The following is an 18,446-nucleotide window of genomic DNA, read 5'->3' on the forward strand; positions in this document are numbered from 1 at the left end:
GAAGTCCTCCGACAAGTGGCTCCCCGCTCGTTCCTGGTTTGCATGCCGGATGGTTCAGTGCGTCGCCGCAATCGGCGCGCCCTTCGCCGACTTCCACGCTCACAGCCACACAGCACGCCAGATCCTCAACAGGCTTCTGAGGATGACTTTGTGGAGCTGCCGCACATCACGCCCTTTCCATCGCCACCCATGGCCATGCCTGCACAGCAGCCGGTGGTTCTTGATCCACCCTTGAGGCGATCAACCCGAACTCGTCGCAAGCCCATTAGACTGGACTTATAATACCGTTCATATGTTTAACAAGTTGCACAATTTTACATGATAACCTGTTGTTGTTTATCGTTCCAGATGTCGTCTGACTGGACAACTGTTCAAGTTTTTTTTTCTTCTTCTCTCGTTCGCATTTATGTTATGTTATGGTACAACTTGGTTCATGTGACGCACCCGACATCGCCCCATGTACATAGTTCCGTCATATGCACATGCTGCACACGACACACACACACTCTTAGATGCACTCACGACACGATCATATTTATTACCACGTAGGCACATATCTTTGTAAAAAGGGGGGATGTCATGATATTCAAACACACACATCATGATGGACACACCAACAGGCAAATCAGAGCACACAACACCACAACCAATCACAGACAAGAACACCAACCACATAAAAAGCACGAGCACGACACCTGGTGGTCAGTAGGTCTGGGGACAAAGAAACAAGGAAGAGCTGTTACAACATCACAAGCAGGGAACCCCCACGTGCAGAGTGCAAAGACAAAACTGTACATAGTAAGTTTGAATAAAATAGCGTTGTACCATATACAACCGTGTTGGCTCATCTGTGTGTCAGAACACCCAACACCACAATGGTGTGGCACCATTTCTCTTGATTGGCAGCTAGCTCTCTAACTGAAGGGGGAGGGCGAACAGCCAATTGTCATGGTACACATTGGTGCAAACAACATAGATACAAGAAGGGAGGAGGTCCTCAAAAGCAGAATATAGGGAGCTAGGAAGAGAGTTGAGAAGTTGAACCTCAAAGGTAGTGTTCTCACGGTTACTACCAGTGCCGCGTGCTAGTCAGAGTAGAATGAGCAGGATTGGATGAATACATGGCTGAAGAGATGGTGTGAGGGGGAGGGTTTCGGATTCCTGGGACATTGGGACCTGTCTGGGGTAGGTGGGACCTGTAAAAACTGGACAGGTTACACCTGGGCAGGAACGGGTCTGATGTCCTTGAGGGGCACTCGCTAGAGTGATTGGAGAGGGTTTAAACTAATATGTTCTTTAAGGAAGTGCTGAGGGTTTTGGCAAAGGTTTGTAGCATGACCGGTACAGGCTTGAAGGGCTGAAGGGCCTGTTCCTGTGCTGTATTGTTCTTTGTTCTTTGTCTTTGTTCTTTGCTCTGGCAGGGATGGGAACCTATGTAAGGATTCAGAGCAGGGGGAATAAAGAACAAGATAAAAAGACAGAAAGAAGAATAAGAAAAGTGATTGGCAGATAAATCAAGGGCCTGAATCAGATAAGGACACTGCAAAAAGTACAAGGGCTGGAACAAGGAACGTTAAAAGGGCTAGCTTTAACGTTTTGTATCTGAACGCTCAAAACATTAAAAATAAAATGTATGTCTTAGTTGCGCAGATGGATGTAAAGGGTATGCTATAGTTGGGATTACGGAAACATCACTCCAAGGTGACCAAGGATAGGAACTAAACATTGAGGGCTATTCAGTGTTTAGGAGGGCAGACAGAAAGGAAAAGGTGGTGGAGTTGCATTATTGATTAAGGAAGATATTGACAAAATATTGAGGAAAGATATTAGAACAGACGGTGTGTAATCTGTATGGGTCGAGTTAAAAGACACCAAGGGGCAAAAAACATTGTTAGGGGTGGTAACCTTAAAGTTAACGTGGAAATTCAATGGGTAGTTAGGAAGGCAAATGCAATGTCAGCATTCATATCGAGAGGGCTAGAATACAAGAGCAAAGGGCAGCACGGTGGCGCAGTGTGTTAGACCCGCTGCCTCACACCGCCGAGGTCCCAGGTTCGATCCCGGCTCTTGGTCACTGTCTGTGTGGAGTTTGCACAGTCTCCCCTTGTTTGCGTGGGTTGCGCCTCCACGACCCAAAGATGTGCAAGGTAGGTGGATTGGCCACGCTAAATTGCCCCTTAATTGGAAAAAAATGAACTGGGTACACCAAATTAAAAAAAAGAATACAGGAGCAAAGATGTACTTCTGAGACTGTATGAGACTCTGGTCAGACCCCATTTGGAATATTGTGAGCTGTCTTTGGCCCTGTATCTAAGGAAGGATGTGTTGGCCTTGGAAAGGGTCCAGAGGAGATTCACAAGAATAATCCCTGGAATGTAGAGCTTGCCATATGAGGAACGGTTGAGGACTCTGGGCCTGTAGTCGTTGGAGTTAGAAGGATGAGGGGGAATCTCATTGAAACTTACAGGATACTGAGAGGCCTGGATAGAGTGGACATGGAGAGGATGTTTCCACGAGCAGGAAAAACTAGAACCTGAGGGCACAGCCTCAGACGATCCTGTAAAACTGAGATGAGGAGGAATTTCTTCAGCCAGAGGGTGGTGAATCTGGGGGACTCTTGCCGCAGAAGGCTGTGGAGGCTAAATCACTGAGTGTCTTTAAAACAGAGATAGGTAGGTTCTTGAGTAATAGGTGGATCAGGGGTTATGGGGAGAGGCTGGACAATGGGGATGAGAAAATATCAGCCATGATTTTATGCCGGAACAGACACGATGGGCCGAATGCCCTAATTCAGCTCTTTTGCCTTATGGTCTTCTGCTATAAAGACCAGCAAACTGCAATGGGAATAACACCAGACAGGAAATCAGAGATGCATGTGATAAAGGAACATTTGTAATTATCGGTGATTTTAATCTGCATATAGGTTGGGTGAGTCAATTGAGTCACAGTACAATAGATAAGGAATTTCGGGAGAGTACACGGGATGGTTTTATGGACCAACACATTGAGGAACGTACAAGGGAACAGTCCATTGTGCAATGAGAAAGGATTAGTTGGTAATCTAATTGTGAGAAAACCCTTGGGGATGAGTGACCATAATCTGGTAGAATTCTTTGCCAAGCTGAATAGTGAGATATTTGACTCTGAGACTAAGATCCTGAATCTCAATAAAGGTAACTATGATAATATGAGGCATGAGCTGGGTATGGTGAACTGGGAAACATTATTGAAAGGAAGGACGATGGTCAGGCAATAGCAGACATTCAAGGAACAAATCGGTGAACTCCAAAAGTTGTTTATTCCTATTTGGCGCAAGAGTAGAAAGGGAACTGTGGCCAAACCATGGCTTACAAGAGAAATTACTGTATAAGATTCAAAGAAGAGGCATACAAATTGGCAAGTAATAGTAATAGACCTAGGGATTGGGAACAATTTAAAATTCGGCAAAGACACACCAAGGGATTGAGTAAGAAGGGGAAAATACAAGATGAAAGTAAGCCATGAATAGTGTACCGGAAGTTCTGAGAAACGCGAGGATCTGAAGGAAATCATTATTAGTAGAAGAATCATTTGGGGGAAATTAAAGGGATTGAAAGTGGATAAATCGTCAGGGCCTGATAATCTTCATCCCAGAATGCATAAAGAAGCGGCCCTTGAAATAGTAGATCCATTAGTGGTCATTTTCCAAACTTCTTTGGACTCTAGAATGCTTCCTACAGATTGGCGGGTGGCTAATATGTGCCTGCTGTTCGAAAAGGGAAGTAGAGAAAAAAACTGGGAATGATAGACCAGTGAGTCTAATGTTGGTGATGGGGAAGTTGCTCGAGTCCATTGTCAAGGATTTAATTGTGCAGCCTTTAGAAAGCAGAGGTATAATCAGACAAAATCAGCATGGATATACAAAAGGAAAATCATGCTTGACAAATCGACTGGAATTCTTCTACTGGTCAACTAGAAGAGTTGATGGGGGAGAACCGGTGGATGTGGTTTATTGAGACTAGCAGAAGGTTTTCGACAAGGTCTCACATAGCAGGCTATTATGTTAAGGTAAAGAGCATTGGATTGCAGGTTGTGTCTTGAGATGGATAGAAAGCTGGTTAGCAGACAGGAAACAAAAAGCTGTAAAAATTGGGTATTTTTCCAATCGGCAGGCAGTGACTACTGGGATCTGTGCTAGGACCCCAACTCTTCACATTATATATTATTGATTTGGAAGAGGGAATTAAATGTATGATCTCCACCTATGATCTTAGGTGGGAGGATGAGCTGTGAGGAAGAGATGCTTCAGCATGATTTGACCAGGTGTATTGAGTGGACATCTGCATGACAGGTGCAGTATAATGTGGATACATGTGAGATTATCCACTTCAGTGGCAAAATAGGAAGGCAGATTATTATTTGAATGGGTGTACATTGAGACAGGTGGATACTCAGCGAGGCCTTGGTGTCCTCGTGCATCAGTCACTGAAAATAAGTGTGTAGGTACAGCAGTCAGTAAAGGAGGCAAATGGTATGTTGGCCTTCAAAGGATTTGAGTATAGGAACAGGGATGTTTTAGTGCTATTATATCAGGCATTGGTGAGACCACACCTGGAGTATTGTGTGCAGTTTTGGTGTCCTTATCTGAGGAAGGATGTTCTTGCTGTGCAGGGAGTGCAGCAAAGGTTTACCAGGCTGATTCCTGGATGGCAGGACTGTCATATGAGGAGCGTCTAAATCAGTTGGGATTATATTCATTGGAGTTTGGAAGAGTGAGAGGGGATCGCATAGGAACTAATAAAATTCTAACAAGATTCAATAGGGCAGAATCATAAAGAATGTTCCCGATGGTCGGGGGGGGGGGGGGTTCTACAGAACCAGGGTCTTAGTTTGAGGATAATGGGTAAACCTTTTAGGACTGAGATGAGGATACATTTCTTCACCCAGTGAGTGGTGAATCTGTGGAATTCGTTACCACAGAGGGTAGATGAGGCCAAAAAGTAGAACATGTGATAAATACATGAGGAAACATAATGAAAATACATAAACGTAGACAGTGGGTGAAGTATATGGAGTGCTACAACTGGAGAGAAGATGCATAGAAAGATTAGTTCAGTCCATAAGATTAGTTCAGTTCACAAGAGAGCTATTCAGGAGTCTGGTAACAGCGGGCAAGAAGCTGTTTTTGAATCTATTGGTGCGTGTTCTCAATCTTTTGTATCTTCTAACTGGTGGAAGAGGTTGGAAGAGAGAATAACCTGGGTAGGAGGGGTCTTTGAATATGCTGCCCACTTTCCCAAGGTAGTGGGAGGTGTAAACGGAGTATTCAGGCGAGGTTATGGTCAGGCCTCTCCGTTGGGTCTCTTCCGCTTCCAGGTCAAGGTCGGGGACAGGTCGCCGTTCGAGTCCTGCCGGGTCGGGTCATGCCAGGTCTTATGCGTCGGTCCTCGGAAGTCGCAGACTCTCCAAACCTGAAAGTAAAAAACAAATATAGTGGGCAATTAAAGGCTTAAAAGTCTGGGGTTAGAATGTGCTTGTTTAAAAATCCTGTGTGCAGAGCCTGGATGGGTTTAGCAGCCAGCAAGTGAAATTTGCATGATATGCAGACAGGCACTGAATGAGATACAGACAGGCAGCTAATGAGCACAGGGAACAGAACATAACCAATCAGCAGGCAGAACACGTGGGGGTGGTTTCCCACTATAAAAGGCACGAGGCACTCACACACTGCCTTTTTCTACTAGGGACATCTACAGAGTGAGTCCAGTGTACATATCACGTAACGCATACAGCACGTAGAGAAGAGCTAGTCTGGTTCAGTCTAGAGAGAGAAATCACATCTAGGTTAGCAGAGTCGCACTCACAGAGAACTGTGCTAACTGTGTGGCAGGTTCAATAAATCAAATTGAACTAACTTCAAGGTCTGGAGTCTACTTGAGTTATAGCTGCATCCAGTTGCAGCCCGTGTTATCTCAACGTGCTTAACATGACATTAACTGCTTTAAAAAAAAACTAGTCTCTTTATATCTCCTGATAAAAAATTTCAAAACTTTCCTTATTTACTTATAAAACCCTTTATAAAAAACCCTGTAGTTTCATTACAAAGGCATGCATTTAGTACCTTTATTTCTTTCATTCCTCAACCCTTCCAGACAAATGGTCTCCATTAACCTTTCCCCTGCTTAATCAAATCATTCACACATCATACAAAGGCACACAGCCTCCTTTACAGAATAAAACAATGTCAGCCAAAAATATTTTTAAAAATAGCATTCATCTCAAACTGCGTTGTCATTGGAAGGCTCCTAACATTTGTGCATCTCACCTCATTTGGCAATACACAGTTCAGTTATGGGTGCCTTTTAGTCAGCTCCGCAGTGCAATTCAGCAGTCTTCCCTGAGGCCCTCAGGGCCCTCCCCACCAGAATCATTTCTCCATTTTAATCCTGCCGTGCCATCACTTCCATTCTCTGCGCTGAGGGTTTACTACTAGACCAACTTGGACCCTCCCTCAGTGACTGGTGAACCCACTCTGAGTGTCCTGGTGGAGCAGAATGTTCAGGTTTCCCTCCATCTAAAAACTCTCGGTCCACCCTCCATAATCTTTAATCCTATTCTGATGGTGGTGGATATACCTCTATGGCCAGCTGAATCATGTGAGGTGGATGTGACTATGCCCCATGTGGACCTTACCCCTCCCAATCTTGAGGAGGCCATATAGAAACCCCTTCCCCCTATGAGACCTTTGAGTGCACCTACACTACCTTTTCCCTATCCAAAGACTGCAGGTGCCTCCCCCGTCTATGGGTGCGCCATCTGGGGCCCAGTATTATGCCATAGACCCTGCAGAAAGACACCCGAGAATGGACCACCACAACCTACATATACAACATGCTGGGCACAACTGACACTGGACTGTCGTGCACACAAACCCTCCCTGGACTGGGGCAAGGACAGACCCTGCAAACTCAGCAATGTAACCTGAGAGTTAAAAGGGCTCCCCTAGAAAGTAAACAACCCCCTGCAACACCCCTCCACCCCCCCACAAGCATCAATACCGGGGGCTCCTCCCCACCCCCTGATGGGACTACCCACGTTGCATCGGCGAGGTTTGAATATTCCGTGTGTGGGGGAATAACGTGGAGGGGAAACTCAGCAATGAGATTAAAACGGATGTAAATCTATTCAAATAAGGTTCTCGCCATTGTGGGCGATCATCTCATCACATCACCGGCAAGGGGCATGGAAAATTGGAGAACGAGATCCCGCCGGCGAGAATCACGTTGTCGATTCTCGCGAGATTTTGCACCCGCGTCGCCGTACGGCGGATTGCTGCGCCAAATTGCCCCCAATATCTGTGCCATAAGTCATGATTGATTGAACTGATTGCCCTTGAACTGATTGGCTTTCTGGATCATTTCAGAGGGCAGTTAAAAATAAATCACATTGTTGTGAGCCTGCAGTTTCACGTCGGCCAAAGATAGCGAGCAGTTTTCCTCCGCGCTCCTGAATCAAAATAAACACAGAAAATTGTCAGCGTGCCAGTCAGCGACCAGGGAGGGAACAGGTGGTTTGCTCTGGCAGCGTCTGTTGCTGCCCCAGAGCTTATGACCCCCTATTGCTGGTCGCGTGATTCCATTGGGGGCCGTGACCCCAGTTGAGAAAGCCCTGCCCTCTCGCGTAAATCCGTGCGGGCAGGTGCCATGGAAACAAAGGAATTTCTTGGTGTAAAAAGATGAATTGTCATAGACACATTTTCACTGACAAATCTGCACGTTACCTATCTGGTCAATGCCCGTTCAGTTTTACAACGTCGTAACACGGGAATATCTGGAACGTCGTCTATCTTCCTGGGAGGGGTATAATGCAATGATGAAAGAGTTGTGGACTAATGATAGCAATCAATCTCTTGATTTGGTCTGCAACAAACCCAAATCTCAGTGCTCAGAGCTGAGGGAGCCAAAGATTCAAAGTTACATTTGACCTTTTAAGGATGTGACACTTGCCACATGTCATACCTCAAATTAGTCATATATACGATGTCCCCAAAATGTTATTTTATGAAAGGAATATAATTCACCTTTGAATGAATCAACATTGCCGCTGCCATTTCATATAATCATAGAATTTGGGTGGCATGTGGCGCAGTGGTTAGCACTGGGACTGCGGCGCTGAGGACCTGGGTTCGAATCCCGGCCCTGGGTCACTGTCCGTGTGGAGTTTGCACATTCTCCCCGTGTCTGCGTGGGTTTCACCCCCACAACCAAAAGGTGTGCAGGTGAGGCGGATTTGCCACGCTAAATTACCCCTTTAATTGGAAAAAAATAATTGGGTACTCTAAATTTATTTTTAAAAAGAACTATAAAATTTACAGTGCAGAAGGAGGCCATTCGGCCCATCGAGTCTGCACCGGCCCTTGGAAAGAGCGCCCTACCCAAGCCCACACCTCCACCCTATCCCCGTAATCCAGTAACCCCCATCTAACCTTTTGGACACTAAGGGGCAATTAAGCATGGGCAATCCACCTAACCTGCGGGACGAAACCGGAGCAACCGGAGGAACCCATGCAGACATGGGGAAAAGTGCAAACTCCACACGGATAGTCACCAGAGGCAGGAATTAAATCCGGGACCCTGGAGCTGTGAGGCAGCAGTGCTGACCACTGTGCCACCGTGCCACCCACATCTGTGTCACAGAAGCCTGTTATGTATAGGTGTTGCAGAAAAGAAGTGTTGCAATTGTATAGGGTGTTGGTGAGACCACATCTGGAGTATTGTGCCCCATTTTGATCTCCTTATTTGAGGAAGGATGTGGCGGCATTGGAGGCAGTTCAGAGGAGGTTCACCAGATTGATTCCGGGGATGAAAGGGTTGACGTGTGAGGAGAGGTTAAACAGTTTGGGCGTATACTCGCTGGAGTTTAGAAGGGTGAGAGGGGATCTGACCGAGCTATATAGAATACTAAGAGGGATTGATAAAGTAAATGTAGACCAAAACTAGAACGAGAGGTTATAGATATAGATTGAGAGGCGGTAGATTTAAAACTGAGATGAGGAGGAACTACTTCTCGCAGAGGGTGGAGAATTTGTGGAACTCACCGACCCATAGTGCAGTGGAATCTGAGACATTAAATGGTTTCAAGAAGGAGAAAGATACATTTCTGATAAAAAATGAATTAAAGGGATATGGGCAACAGGCAGGGAGGTGGATTTGAGACCAGGAAGAGATCAGCCATGATCTGATTGAATGGCGGCACAGGCTCGAAGGGCTGAATTGCCTCCTTCTGCTCCTAATTCCTATGTTCTTGTGTAATATCACCACTTGATGAGACATCTTCCCAGACTGATTTCTGGGTTGGCAGGACTGATATATGAGGAGAGACTGAATTGGTTCGGATTGTATTCGCTGGAGTTCAGAAGTATGAGGTGGGATCTTATAGAAACCTACATAATTCTGACAGGACTAGACAGGATAGACGCAGGAAGGTTGATCCCGATGGTGGACGTGTCCAGAACCAGGGTCACAGTCTGAGGAAACAGCACAGAGATCAGGAGGAATTTCTTCACCCAGAGAGTGATCAGCCTGTGGAAATTGTTACCACAGGAAGTGGTTGAGGCCAAAACATTGTGGGCGGGATTCTCCGTCGGTTGACGCCGGAATCCGGAAACGTGATTGGGCGGAGAATCGATTCTGACACTGACATCGCAGCGGGCGCCTATTTTACACTAAAGCACAATTCTCCGTTGTCTCGACAGCGTCGTCAATGAGTTCCAGAACGCACGTACAGTAAACAGCATTTGCATATCATTAGCAGGCCCAACTCACTATTCTTCGGGGCCTCCGCGATTCCCCGCCTCCGATGGGCTGAATTCCCGACGGGGAAGTTTACTTGTGCTTTGAAAAATCGGGAAACTGGTGTCTCGTGGCCGGTGAGGGTGAGAGAGGAGGTAGGACTCGGAGAGGTGTGACCATGGGCTACCGGGCCGGACACTGGCCGGGCAGCCTGGGGTGGGCGGCCCTGCCAGGGCCCGGGGTGGGGCGATGGGGTGACAGGGGAGCATGCCGTGTGACCACGGGACTGGGGTGGTGTCCAGGCACGGACTGCCATTGCCGAGGCCTGCACGGCAGCCATCTTGCTCCGCATCGCACTGACACCGGCCCCCACCCCTCCACCCCAGCCCACACCATCCCCCCCCCCCCCACCCCCCCCCCCCACCCCCCCCCCCCCCCCCACCCAACCGGCCACCACCCACCGGCGGGGCACCAGACGGATCACCATGGGCAATGCCCACTGTAGACCCTACAGGGGCGCCGGGTGGGAGCCGCAGAGCGTACTGCTGGCAAGAACAGCGGCAGCCGATGGTACTCCTGGCGGCTGGAATGGGCGCCAGAGCCAACGGGGTCAAGGGTGCGGCGATAGAGGGGAACGTGCTGGGACAGAATTCGCAGTGCCAATCGGGAGCACCCTGTAGCCCGGTGGACTTGGTTGGGCACGGGGGTGCGCACCATGTTAACATGTCAGCCTTTCACCCTCTGCGGACAATGGATATTGGAAATAAACCAGCAATGGTGGCCTTCCTGCTGGTCGCCGCAGACCTGAGGGACGCCCTGCGGCTGTACGAGCTGGCGCTGCCGAGTAGGAGGAAGCTGCAGCAGCAGAGTGTGCCGCAAAGGAACAGGACGCAGCTACCCATGTTGGAGAGCCGGCTACCGAGGGTGAGAAGGTGCCAAGGAGGCGCCACATGTGATCTTGTGTTTACCGGCAGTGCCTGTTGTTCAAGGACCTGTCCGACCAGACATACCGTCGGCTGAGCAGGGGAACAACGTGACATATCTGGTGGGTCATGGCCCACCTGGCATCGCGGAGGTATGGGGGAGGACACCCGCTCCCGGTGGCTGTCAAGGTGGCGGTTGCCCTGAGGGTCCTTCCAGGCGCCGAGTGGGGACCTGTCCGGGATCTCACAGACCTCGGGGCACAGGTACATCTGCACCGTCATGGAGGCCCTGTAGGTCAGGCGGCTCAATACATCCACTTCAATGTGGGCCAAACCCACCAGGATGCCCGGGCAGCGTGATTCGTTGCCATTGCCGGGATGCCCCGGGTCCAGGCGGTGATCGAGGGGATGCATGTTCCCAAATGAGCACCTGCCGATGACTGGCTGCTCTACACAAACCACTCCACTCCCCACCCCAGTGCCCCGTGCCACCTGCCTGCAACCCCTCCCGCGATACAATACCTTCCGCACTACGGGATGAGGGCCCTGGGATGGCAGTAACAGCGGGTCTGGTCCATGAGATGGAGGATGATGATGACGCATTCTGCGATGAGCTCTGGTGCTCCACATCATTTAACACCGTCTGACACATGCCCACGGTAGCACTTTCCACCGTCCGTTCCATCACACGGTCCCATCGAATCCCTGGGGTGACGGTGGTGGGAACGGTCGGGGGGGTGGGGGGGGGGGTGGGGGGGGGAGGTTGGGGATCCAAGGCCACCCACAATGTCTGCCCATTTCTCCCCCTCCCCCCCCAACCACACCCCCTCTCTGACCAGCCCAGACCAGCCCACCCCTCACACCCACCTGACAGAGCACTGAGCAGGTTATAACAATATAACAGGTATTTAATGTGACAACATGTATAAAGACTTGTGCCCTAGCCCCTATCACTAAACCGTGCCCTGCACCCGTGCCAACTTGACTGGTGTCCAATTTTCTGGCCTTACGGGCCCTAAAGCTATATCTAGGTGGATCCCTAGGTGGTACATCAGGAGTGGAGGCGGCCTGCTGTGATTCCCACCCTGCCATCTGGGCCTCCATTGACTTGCGTCTTTTAGGGTGACCGGGCCAGGATGGGCCGCTGCTCGGGTGTCCCAGGTGGCGTGGAGCTACCCTGTTCTGCCCACTGCCCACCAGGTGCACTTGGAACTAGAGGGGGGAGTCTGAGGTGCTGCGGTGTTCCGGCACCTCTCCTGCAGGTATCACAGGTATGGGCCCCATCACCTCCTCCTACCTTGGGGTGCCCGATGGCCCCCGGCCTATTCCATGGGATGGGGGTGCGAGTGGAGCCGTCCCCTGAGGCTTCCCTGCCACCTGCGCTGCTAGTTTTGGAGGCCCGATCTGCTCTCGACCAGGGTCTGCATTCCCGCAGCCATGGAGCACGGGGAGAGGACCATCTCCGACTGGGACTGCGCCACATCACCCATTGACTGTGCCACCGCCTTCTGAGCCTGTGTCACATCAGCCAGTGACTGTGCCATCTCCTTCTGGGGCTGGGCCACCTCCCTGTGCGTCTGCGCCACGTCGGCCAGCGCCTGGGCAATCCCGCTGACGCTCCCAGCCTTGACCTGCTACAACAGGACCACGCTAAGGAGCGCGGCAGCAATTTCAAAGTGGCTCTGGCACATGGCTGCCTGGGAGGTGGCACCAATGCCCCGGGACTTGGCCAGCTACTTGGATCCATAGCCAAAACTCTTGCCCCAATGCCTCCACAGCGAACGCCACCCGTGCGGGGCTGGCCTGGGTGGCACGCGTGGTTGGCACCACCAACTGCACCTGCAGGTACTGGATCTCCACACTCGATGGGACTGTTTGTTCCAGAAGCCCGAAACCTGTCTTGATGACAACTAGTGGGATGGGGTTGATGGTGAGGGATGGACTGTTGTGGGGGGGGGGGGGTGGTTGACACACGGGGCATAGGGAACTGCAACTAAGCGGGGTCTCACTTCCTCACCCGCACCTGATCTCTACCCTGGTGACTTCCCTTTCCTCTGGGCTGCCGACCGTCTAATAATTTTAATAATCTTTATTGTTACAAGGAGGCTTACATTATCACTGCAATGAAGTTACTGTGAAAATCCCCTAGTCGCCACACTCCGGCACCTGTTCGGTACACAGAGGGAGAATCCAGAATGTCCAATTCACCTAACAACACATCTTTTGGGACTTGTGGGAGGAAACTGGAGCACCCGGAGGAAACCCACGCAGACACGAGGAGAACGTGCAGACTCCGCACAGACAGTGACCCAAGCGGGAGCCGAACCCAGGAGCCTGGCGCTGTGAAGCCACAGTAATAATCACTGTGCTACCATGTCTAAGACCCTCTACTCAGCCGTGGTGAGGGGCCGCAGGTCCGACGGTCCCCCTCCAGATTTCTCCCACTCCCGGCGGTTATGGGCAACCTTCTCTTGGTGGGGGGGGGAAGGTAAAGAGAAAACATCGGTGTTAGACAGTCCGCTGCATGCAGTCCAGGGGTTAGGAAGTTGGCGGCCAGGGCACACGGCCGTGGCGATAGGTATGGGTGCCGGCATGTAGTGCAGGTTGGGGGTTTGCCTGCCCTCTGGATGTGGGGGTGGGTGGGTCGAGTTACGGGTGTGTAGGACGGGGTTAGTGCCAGGGACACAGTGTTGCCCACTCACTCCTGCCGCCCTGAGGACGTTGTGTAGTTTCCTCGGGCACTGCTGGCTGGTCCGGATGTTGTTGCTGGTGGCGTTGACTACCACTGCCACCTGCACCCAGGCAAGGTGAATGGCAGCGGCTGGCAGCCTCCTTCCCAGGCTGGGGTTCAAGGGGGCCGGCCCCTCCTCCAGGAGGGTCTCCAGTCCGTGAAACAGAGTGCTGCTTGTCGTGTTGGGTGTTCTGATGTACAAACGATCCAACACGGCTGGAGATGGTGTAACTCAATTTTATTAACCACTTAACTATAACAGCACACTGCTAACTTGGGGACGTGCATTACCAGCTAATCTGTGGACCCTGTCCTATTACTATCTGGGTGAGGCACTCAGCACATGGTGAATGTCTGAGTGGCAGGCTCTGAGCTCGGTGCTCTGAGCCGGCTGCTGCTGGAATGAGCGGGAACTGTAGTGTCCCCTGTTTTTATAGTTCCTGTGCTCTCGCTGGTGATTGGCTGCGATGTGTGTGTGTTGGTTGGTCCTACTGCATGTCCATCAGTATGTGTGTGATTGCACCATGATAAGCTGATCTAAATATCATGACACTGCTCTCCTCGCTGCCACCTTGTTGGCTGGGATGGTGTGTGTGGGGAGTGCAGTGTGTATCTGCGGCTGCAGCTTGTCAGCCTCCTGAATGTCAATCCCGAAACCGGCGAATCCGGCACCGTTTCCCATTGGAATCGATTGTGTTCCACGTGGTGCCGGTGATAGTGGGCAATGAAGTGGTAATTGAAATGCAATGTGGAAAAGTGTGAGGTTATGCACTTTGGAAGGAGGAATGGAGGCATAGACTATTTTCTAAATGGGGAAATGCTTAGGAAAACAGATGCACAAAGGGACTTGGTTAGTCCTTGTTCACGATTCTCTTAAGATTAACTTGTAGGTTCAGTCGGCAGTTAGGAAGGCAAATGCAATAATAGCATTCATGTCGAGGGGGCGAGAACACAAGATCAGGGATGTACTTCTGAGGCTGTATAAGACACTGGTCAAACCCCATTTGGAGTCAGCAGTTCTGTGCCCCGTATCTAAGGATGTGCTTGCCTTTGAAAGGGGTCCAGAGGAGGTTCACAAGAATGATCCCTGGAATGAAGAGCTTGTCATATGAGGAACGGTTGAGGACTCTGGGTCGTTGGAGTTTAGAAGGATGAGGGGGGATCTTATTGAAACTTACAGGATACTGCGAGGCCTGGATAGAGTGGGCATGGAGAGGATGTTTGAAAAATTAGTACCAGAGAACACCATCTCAGACTAAAGGGACGATCCTTTAAAACAGAGATGAGGAGAGATGAGGAGGAATTTCTTCAGCTAGAGGGCGGTGAATCTGTGGAACTCTTTGCCGCAGAAGGCTGTGGAGGCCAAATCACTGAGTGTCTTTAAGACAGAGATAGATAGGTTCTTGATTAATAAGGGGATCAGGGGTTATGGGGAGAAGGCAGGAGACTAGGGATGAGAAAATATCAGCCATGATTGAGTGGGGGAGCAGACTCGATGGGCCAAGTTGCCTAATTCTGCTCCTCTGTCTTATGGTCTTATGGTCCTATCGCCCCCAGGAACAGCTCTCTACTTCCTGATTGATTTGGGGAATCAAAGTCTGTGTTCCACAAAAGAGAGGCAGATTCATATTTATATACTTTGACTTCAGGGCTTCCCAAAATGCTTTTTAGCCAATGAAATATTTTTTGACGTGTAGTCACGGTTGTAATGTGGGAACGTGGCAACCAATCTGTACGTAGCAAGCTCCCTCAGTCAGCAATGTGACAATAACAAGATAATCTCTTCTTGTGATTTCTCCTGAGGGATAAATACTGGCCAGGATATGGGGGGAGAGTTCTTGCTCTTCGCTGAAATATTACCACTGGTTTTTGTAAAGAGAGGGCAGTGCCTCAGTATAATGTCTCATATTAAAGACAAAGACCGCCAATGGAATAGCGCTCCCTCAGTACTGCATTCAAATCTCAATGGGAGTTTGTACTCAAATCTCTGGAGTGGGTGTTGGAACAATATTTAGGCCGGAGTTTTACATTGTGCTGATGGCATAGCCCATCAGCTGAAAAGCGAGGGACAACCCATGTTTGCTGATCATGGAATCCACAGCCAGATTTTGCATTGAGAGCGGTGGACACAGTTGGGACTGTCGCAGTCCCTGAACTGGAGTCAGCAAGCCAGGCCGGGAGTGCAGAACATTGGGGGTCAGGGTACCCCATAGCCAATTAGTCAGGTCTTGGCAAGGGGGAAGGTTGAACATGAGAGCAGTGTGGTCTTCCAGTAGGGGCAGACTTGCCACTTGAGTGGGGTGGGGAAGTTGGGCCTAATAATGCCCAAACTGGAGCTCCCTGGTCCCCCATGACGAACCCTCAAGGAGGCTGTTAGATTTTACCTGACAGTCTCCCCACATGGTGAGGTGCCCATCCACCATGCCATGGGTTTAGGCCCATGTTGTGAATGGAGTTTGAATCCAAAAGCATATTAATAATAATAATAATAATAATAATAATCTTTATTATTGTCACAAGTAGGCTTACATTAACACTGCAATGACGTAATGAAGTTACTGTGAAAATCCCCTCATCGCCACACTACGACGCTTGTTCGGGTACAGAGTGGGAGAATTCAGAATGTCCAATTCCCCTAACAAGCACGTCTTTCGGGACTTGTGGGAGGAAACCGGAGCACCCGGAGGAAACCCAATTGCCTGATTCCCATCCTTGTCTTCAAATTCCTCCATGGCCTTGCCCCTTCTATCTCTGTGATCTCTTCCAGCCCCACAACCCTCCAAAGTCTCTCCAATTCAGGGGCAATTTAGAGTGGCCAACCCACCTACCCTGCACATCTTTGGGTTATGGGGTTGAGACCCACGCAAACATAGGGGGACTGTGCAAACTCCACACTGTGGTAATACCAGGTATTGCGGTACCTGAGAGGTGGATGACCATTGGCTAGACCCAGGAGTCTACCATTGGCCGATGTACATAGCTCCGCCCTGAGAGGCGGGGTATAAGAACCGATGCCGTCCCAGCAGCCTTCACTTTCTGTATCGAAGCTGCTGGGGAAGAGTTCTAGCACATTAAAGCCTATTAGTTATGACTCACCTTGTCTCGAGAGTAATTGATTGCGCATCACACACGGAGAGTGATCCGGGGCTGGGATCGAACCCGGGTCCTCAGCGCCGTGAGGCAGCAGTGCTAACCATTATGCCGCCATGCAACCCTGATTTGAATTGCTCCACCAAAGGTGGCTGCGTCTGCAGATGCCTGGGCCTCAAACTCTGGAATTCCCTCCTTAAACCACTTGTCCCCTTTACCTCCTGTAAGACGCACCTTTAAAATATCGAATACAATAGCGAAAAACTTGGGTTGTTTTTGAGACGAGCTGTGGTTGTTGCTGATCGAGTCTTCTGATCTTGGCTGTAGTCGAGCTGAAGCAGCAAGGGCTATCTTCTGGCTGGCTAGCCCATCCTCTTCCTCCGTGTCTTGTTTTAAAAAAACTCAGGAATGCATTTTCCATTGCCAAGCACAGTGCATCAGCACTTTCAGACCTCAGAGTACAGCATGTTTTAACAGGCGTTGTTTGCACCTGAGTTAGGAATGTTAACTTGTTTAATTAAGTGCATTAATCTTGAAAAATGCTGCAAAGTCACAAACCATCTAATCTGCGTAAGGTAACAGATGGCAATATCTAATTGCTTTCCAGCCTATCCTGCTCACCTTCATTTCCCCACCTCTCTCTCTGCCGCATTCCTTTCTTATTTTGTCAATTGTACTGTGACCTGTGCCCCTCCCCTCTTAGGTTGATTGGTGATGGTGGTGTTCTCCCTTTAGACTTTGCGGTGTCCCAAATGCCTTGTGCTCTGGGCTTAGTTGCCCTATCCTTTGAGTATCCTGCGTTTTGGGTATTTGTGTCCTAGATTCTATTATTCATGACTAAACTGCATCCACGCTATCGGGTCCTTCATGCCAGTTTCTCAATTAGAAAAATTATGTTCTGTGGTTCAGTCCCGAAGTGAGCTTCTGATCTCATGTCAGTCACTTCACTACGATCGCTAATTTTCACTTCCAGAACATTGTCTAGCTTCACATTGTCTCCGCTTCTCTGCTGCTGAAGACTGTGGTAGTATGTATTGGGGGTCATGTGGGACTGGAAGCCCTAATGTCATTGGCTGACAGATCCCGGGTCCTGGTTGGCCGTTGACCTCTAGCTCCGCCCTGAAGGTGGAGTATAAGAAGCCGGAGTCTTCCCCCGCAGGCCAGTTTACTATCGAGCTGCAGGGGAACAGACACGCTTAATAAAGCCTCATCGACTTCACTCTATTCGTCTCACGGAGTCTTTGTGCGCTACAATTTATTAAGCGTGCCTAAAAAGGACTATGGAGCTCAGGATCATTCCGGAATGCCTGAGGATTCAGCCCCCACGCAGTGAACGCGGCAGCAGCCTTCAAGCACTGGCAGACTTGCTTCGAGGCCTACCTCAGAACGACCACCGGCCGGGTCACAGAAGACCAAAAACTGCAGGTCCTGCACTCGAGGGTGAGCACGGAGATTTTCTCCCTCATCGAAGACTCGGAGGATTTCCAGACGGCGTTCGCAGCACTGAAAAGTCTCTATGTCCGCCTAGTTAACCAGATCTACGCTCGCTACCAGCTCGCGACGAGACGGCAAAGTCCCGGGGAATCGATGGACGAGTTCTACGCCGCGCTGCTGATTTTGGGACGAGCCTGCAGCTGCCCGTCGGTGAACGCAAACGAACACACGGACATGTTAATGCGCGATGCTTTTGTGGCAGGTATGCAATCCTCCCAAATCCGCCAAAGACTTCTAGAAAAAGAGTCGCTAGGACTCTCAGAGGCACGGGCCCTGGCAGCCTCGCTGGACGTAGCCGCGCGTAATACCTGCGCCTACGGCCCCGACCGCGCGGCAACCCATTGGGCCCCGTACGTACCCGTCGCAGCAAACCCCCTACCCCCCCCCCCGGACACCCCACAGGCTTGCACGGTCCAAACGCCGAGTCGCACCGGGGGC

At 50.1% G+C, this 18,446-nt stretch overlaps 1 long non-coding RNA gene across 1 annotated transcript; it reads right to left on the minus strand.

Annotated features, from left to right (window-relative positions):
* Positions 1–518: 518 nt before the first annotated feature.
* LOC140411114 (uncharacterized) lies at positions 519–17,078 on the minus strand. The gene is made up of 2 exons (XR_011940822.1): positions 16,749–17,078; positions 519–5,450 (listed from the first exon to the last, which is right to left on the minus strand). It is a non-coding gene; the product is annotated as an uncharacterized lncRNA (long non-coding RNA).
* Positions 17,079–18,446: the final 1,368 nt, after the last annotated feature.

The sequence above is a fragment of the Scyliorhinus torazame genome, chromosome 4 (genome assembly GCF_047496885.1).
Source record: "Scyliorhinus torazame isolate Kashiwa2021f chromosome 4, sScyTor2.1, whole genome shotgun sequence".
Classification (NCBI taxonomy): Eukaryota; Metazoa; Chordata; class Chondrichthyes; order Carcharhiniformes; family Scyliorhinidae; genus Scyliorhinus; species Scyliorhinus torazame.